This window comes from Camelina sativa, chromosome 3, assembly GCF_030686135.1.
Source record: "Camelina sativa cultivar CO46 ecotype springtype chromosome 3, ASM3068613v1".
NCBI classification, from domain to species: domain Eukaryota; kingdom Viridiplantae; phylum Streptophyta; class Magnoliopsida; order Brassicales; family Brassicaceae; genus Camelina; species Camelina sativa.
This window is the reverse complement of record NC_141882.1, coordinates 18,909,931-18,915,281: the sequence shown is the minus strand read 5'-3', so window position 1 is coordinate 18,915,281 and position 5,351 is coordinate 18,909,931. Positions and strand designations below refer to the sequence as shown.

The 5,351-nt window shown below is 43.1% G+C and overlaps 1 non-coding gene across 1 annotated transcript; it reads right to left on the bottom strand.

Moving 5' to 3' along the window:
• Window positions 1-1,564: 1,564 nt before the first annotated feature.
• On the bottom strand, window positions 1,565-1,671 carry LOC147947533 (small nucleolar RNA R71). The gene has a single exon (XR_015595593.1). It is a non-coding gene; the product is annotated as a small nucleolar RNA R71 (small nucleolar RNA).
• Between the last annotated feature and the right edge of the window lie 3,680 nt (window positions 1,672-5,351).

Here is a 5,351-nt window from a genome sequence, read left to right as displayed (position 1 = left end):
CTGCTTGTGTAGATTCTTTACTGTGTGAGAACAAGTCTAGAATTGCATAGGTTTGATTGTTTCTTGACCATGAGAGTGGGAGAAACTTGTCTTAGATTAATATGTCTAGAGGTTAGCTCAAAGTTTGCTTGAGATTTGTTGACCAAGTTAGATAACCACAATGATTAGTCCATCCCATGAATCCATCCTCAGGACCTTCTTTGTTTATTGAAATCTTAGTCTTAATCCTGTTGCTTGCTTGTTGTTTGATTGGATTTAGCATTACTCTGTTTTTATTGCATTGCTCTGTCCTGCGGCTAGTCTAGCTCGACCACCCACTCGACCTACACTCGGTCGAGTGCTGCTCGAGTTCATCCCCAGAACTCTGTGTCTATGATTTGTGCTTGTCTTGTTTCATTCCTGTTTCATTCCAGTTGCATACATTTAGTTTTCAGTTCATTAATTATCTTGCATTAGTTCATTAGTAGTAGTCTCTGTTTCTGTTCTTGCTTTATCACTGTTTCAATCATTCAGTTTCATTTGCATCTAGTTGTTAGTTCTTGTAGTTTATTTTCTGCATTTTACATTTTCTTCCTAGGATTGTTAGTGACAAACAATCTTTACATTTGTCTTAACTTAGATTCATATGCATATCTTAATTGTTCACAAACACTCATTTAGGATTGATACCTCTTGTACTGCAATAGCATAAGGGGAATTGAAACACCCATCCATCATTCCATTCATATCTCACCATTGCATACATCATCATTCACACCACTATATAAATCATGTTTCAATTTGGCGTCGTTGCCCATTTGAGTGTGTTTTTGTGACATTTAGGATCCATATTCGTCTAAGATTAAGTTCTTTTATACGCTTGTGAGGTTGTTGTACTCGAATCTTCTGTTTCTGGGTTGAAGTTCCATTTCAGGTACCACTCGACCAGTCATTCGACCACCACTCGACCGTGTCGTGATCGAGCACCTGCTCGAGCCAGAAGCCGGATCTCTATAACCATCATTTTCTCAGTCGCTTGCCTAGCAAAAATCGTTTGTGTCTGTTAATGCACACAAGGTCTAAAGGAAAGGACAATCTTCTTAGGCCTATTGACAACATCAACAACAAGACCAAGAGTTTAGGAGCTAAGCAAAGGAGAGTTGTTCAGCAACAACAAGAGGTTATAGTAGCTATGGATCAACAGGATCAGGTTCAGAGACCAAGGAACATTGGTGCTGGAGATGCACCCAACACTCACAACCAAAGAGCTGGCATTGTGCCACCAACTGTTGCCAATAACAACTTTGAGATCAAGAGTGGATTGATCTCAATGATTCAGGCCAATAAATTCCATGGATTGCCTATGGAGGATCCACTAGATCATCTTGATGAGTTTGACAGAATCTGTGGTCTTACCAAGATCAATGGAGTAAGTGAAGATGGTTTCAAGCTGAGGTTGTTCCCTTTCTCACTTGGGGACAAGGCTCATTTATGGGAAAAGACTCTCCCTACTGGTGCAATCACTACTTGGGATGCATGCAAGAAGGCTTTCTTGGCCAAGTTTTTCTCCAATGCTAGGACAGCAAGACTAAGGAATGAGATCTCTGGATTTGCTCAAAGGAGTAATGAAAGCTTTTGTGAAGCTTGGGAGAGATTCAAGGGATACCAAACTCAGTGTCCTCACCATGGTTTTAGTGTGGAGTCTTTGTTGAGCACATTGTATAGAGGAGTGCTTCCCAAGTTCAGAATGCTTCTTGATACAGCCTCCAATGGAAACTTCCTCAATAAGAATGTGGAAGAAGGCTGGGAGTTAGTAGAGAACCTTGCACAGTCTGATGGGAACTACAATGAGGACTATGACAGAACCATAAGGTCATCATCAACTGATCAAGAAGACAAGTACAAGAAGGATCTGAAAATGGTGAATGAAAAGCTTGATAGGATCTTGTTAAGTCAGCAAAAGTCTATTCACTTTGTTAGTGAAGAGGAGCTCCAGTTCAAGAGGGAGAGAATGAGTTTGCTGAGTTGTGCTATATGCAAAACCAAGGAGGTTTCAAGGGTTATAACGAAGGAGGGTTTAGGAACAATAATCTGTCCTATAGGAGCACAAATGTGGCCAACCCACAAGATCAAGTCTACCTTCCTCAACAGCCTCAACAGCACCAAAACTATGTCCCCAAACAACAGCAACAGGTGTTCCAGCCCCAGTTGTGTCCCCCACCAGGGTTTCAGACTAACCAAGGCCAGGAACAAGACCTTAGAGCCATGGTACAACAGCTGTTGATTGGTCAAACACAAGGGAAGATAGAGGAAGCCAAACAGTTTGCTGAGCTAAACCAAAGGCTCACATCTCAATACAATGATCTGAATATGAAGTTTGAGGGTCTGAATTCCAGAGTTAAGTACATGGAGAGTAACATAGCCTCTTCTTCAGCTCCAAAACCCAACCAACTCCCTGGAAAAGCTGTCCAAAATTCAAGGGAGTTCACAGCCAAAGCCATTCAAGTTCATGAGGAAGAAGCCACTGAGGACAGTGCAGTTCAAGTTTGGGGGAATTCATTAGTTACTGAAGCCCCAAGTGATGTTTGTAACAAGCAATTGGAGCTCGCACCTGAGCTCGACCATGGACTCGAGCAGCCACTCGACCGAGTGCGTGCTAGAGTGGTCGATCGAGCTGGACAGTCAGAAGCTGTCAAGCCTGCTAAGTACACTCCTCCTGCTTACAAGCCACCTCTTCCATTCCCAGGACGTTTCAAAGCACAAAAGATTAAGGAGCTTAGGGAAATCATTGAGAGAAAGGAGATGATGGCTAAGCAACAAGAGGAAGAGAAGGCTTTGAAGGAAGTGGTTGTGATTGAAGAAGCTGTGGTTGAGGAAGTGTTGGCCATACAAGAGATCACCATTGCTTACCAAGAAGAGGAGAGAGGACCTGCCTTGGAACAGTATGATCCATATCCTCTCTACAAAGACTTTTTGCTTTATTTGTCAAAGAAGAAGGCTGAAGCTCAAGATGAGAAGGATCTTGAGAACCTTGGAGGAGTGATCATTCCAATAAAGCTTAAGGATCCAGGGCCATTCTACTTGCCTTGCACAATCAGTTACCTCCACTACAATCAATGCCTTTGTGATTTGGGAGCTTCAACAAGTGTCATGCCATATTCCATAGCTCAAAAGCTTGGGAGAACTGACTTCAAATCTACTAAACTCCATGTGTGCCGAGCTGATGGGACAAATAGAGAGGTAGTTGGGAGGTTAGAGAATGTCCCAATCAAGATAGGAAGAGCAAGGATCCACACTGACTTTGTGGTGATAGAGATGGACAAGGAGCCTGAAGATCCAATCTTACTAGGGAGGCCATTCTTAGCTACTGTTGGAGCAGTTATTGATGTCAAGGAAGGTCTTGTGTCCTTGAACATTGATGAAGATGTAGTTATGAAGTTCAATATCTACAATCCAACCAACCTTCCCACCATTGATGACCAGCCTTTTACTATCAAGGACAAAGGTGGTCAAGAAGGGTTAAGTGATAAGGCAACTCCAAAAGCTGAGCTCCCACTTCAAGAGGATTCTGTGGAAAAGCTTAAGAGGTCAGTTCAAGAGTTGACTAGTATGGTTGAGGATCTTCAAGTAAAGCTGAACAAGAGGTCTTTGAGGAAAGCAAGACCAAGGCTCAAAATCAAGAAGAAATATGGTTTGTGTGCTAAGGGTGAGGTGATCAAGGATCAACTTCACAGTGACCAAGAGGTTCCAGGGAGGATTTCATCACCTCCTTGGTATCTAGATCAAGTCTAAGAAGGAAATCAAAGTCAAGCTTAGTGACTTTAAACAAGCTCACTAGGGAGGAAGTCCCTAAGGTATCCTTTGTAAATATGGTTTAATTTGTTAGTAGTTTTGATGTGTTTTCTTTTATGTTTTTGTTAGACAGGTTTTTTTATTAAGAATGTAGTTGGGTAAGAAGAGATTTGGACTTGGGCAAGGAGGTTCGCAAGCCCACTCGACCAGGCCACGAGAGGTACTCGATCGAGCTGGGTAAGGATTAAGGCCCATTTCGTTTCCAAGCTTCTAGAACGATCGAGTGGAGGGAGAAAAGGAAGAAAAATTTTGAAATTTCAAATTGGTCAAGGAGCTCGACCACATGCTGGTCGAGTGTGGGGTCGAGTGGTAGCCAAAAAGCAGGTCAAAGATTCCCATTTCAAATTTGAATGGTATGGACGCTCCACCCTTATCTCCTTGTCCCCTTAGCTTCTTTATATACTCCTAGCACGAGATCATACCTCTCACACTCTCTCATTTGCTCAAAATATCTAAATTCAAGCTTTAAAGTCTCTCTCAAGTTCATCTTTTGCTCAAAGCTTAGTTCTTTCTAGTTTTTGGGTCACTAACCTATTAACTTTAAGCTTTGAGTTTATTCCTCTCAGTTTTTGTTCAAAAATGTCTTCCAAGATCACTAAGAAGTCCAAGCAAGCAGCTGCAATCTCTAAGGGTCGTCATGATGTTGATTTAGAATCAAGAGAGGATGCTGGAAGGTCCACTCGACGTCCCACTCGAGCATGCACTCGACCGAGTGGCCGTCCGAGTGACCGACCAAGCCAGCGTGCGAGTTCCGGAAACCCAGCTGTTGAGGAAGATCCTGAGAGAACTGAATCAGAGGAGGAAAGGGAGCCAACACTCAGTGAGTTTATGAGGAGAGCAAGGGCCAAAGGAAAGAGGCCAGCTGTTGAGGTTGAACAAGAGGGGAGTGAAAGTGAGAGTGAGGAAGAAGAAAGTGAGGAAGAAGAACTAATGGATGATGGAGAAGCTGAGTCTTGTGGATTGTCAAAGAAGCAGCTTTATGATGCTTTCATGAGGATGGAGTTCTTGGGAACCAGATATCCACATAAGGAGACCATGGAGAAGCTTGCCATTGATGAAGATGTGGAGTGTCTCTTTGAGAAGAGCAGCCTTACCAAGTTCATGGGGCTTTGTATGGAGGGGTATAGAGAGGAAAGCTGTGAGTTCCTAGCCACTGTCAAGCTGCACACATATGTGAGGAAGGATGCTGTAGTAGGAGCTGGTCTCATTTCTTTCACAATCAAAGGGAAGAAGCATGAGCTCTCAATGAAGAAGCTGGCTGATGTGTTTGGTTTTGAGGTTGGGAGCAATAGGAGCTTGATGGTTCCAATAGAAGAACTGTATGCTGTGTGGGAAACCATTGGGGATAACAAGCTCTACTCATCCTCCAACTCCAAGAGCTCAAGGATTAGGAGCCCAGTCTTGAGGTACTACCACAAAGCTCTTGCCAACACCTTCTTTGCTAGGAAGGAAACTAGAAACATCAATGAGGGAGAGCTAAAGATGATTGACTTGGCTCTCAATGGAGTTCTTCTTCAAGC